We start from the raw sequence: 811 nt of genomic DNA, 5'->3' as shown, positions 1-811 counted from the left end.
ATCTCTCCGCCCCCCCCCCTCTCTCCCCCTTCCCCTGTCACCCCTTCTCCATTCCTCCTCCATTACTTCACCCCCCCCCCCCCCCCTCAGCTGTGGCCACAGTCCAACACTTTCTGACATGCCCCAGCCTGCTCCTCTCTCCCTGTGTGCTAATACGACCCTCCTGATTGGTTACTCAGTCGTTCAGGCGCACGGCACCCGAGCGCCAGCGCGGCGAACGCCAGGCGAGCTTTAAACCGCCAAAGCGCTACGCAACCGTTAATAGCCGGCAGTCAGTTGGACTTTTACTGGTGTAAACTGAGGCCGATGTCCCTCAGGATTTTCTCTGTGAGTCAAAACATTGTCTCCCTGTTCCCGACGCACGCCGTCACCCCCGCCAGCTACCCATAAGCCTCGCTGTTGAACAGGCCGCGGCGCCCAAGTCCTCAAAGCTCTAGACTCTATTTTACTCATATTAGCTCAGTGGCCTCGTGGTTAGAGCGTCCGCCCTTAGATTGGGAGGTTGGGGATTCAATCCCTGGTCATACTAAACACTATAAAAATGGTACCCAAAGCCTCCCTCACTCAGCGTCAAGGGTTGGATTGGGGGGTGAGTCCCCGTGACATACTAGCATCATGTCCAGGGGGTGTACTTGTACATAAAGCTGCATCACACTAAGGAATCAGGAGATAGACTCCTGCCCTATACGCCACAAGGCTCATGAACCATTAGTTCTCAAGGCTACCTACTTACTTTTTCTCAAGATGGACCTCCATGCATTCCGAAGCTGACGTTTAAACTAGTTCATGTTTCAGTGTTCCGTTTTCTTTT

Source organism: Borostomias antarcticus (genome assembly GCF_949987555.1).
Source record: "Borostomias antarcticus genome assembly, chromosome: 1".
Classification (NCBI taxonomy): Eukaryota; Metazoa; Chordata; class Actinopteri; order Stomiiformes; family Stomiidae; genus Borostomias; species Borostomias antarcticus.
The sequence above is the reverse complement of the archived record's forward strand: the minus strand, read 5'-3'. Positions refer to the sequence as shown.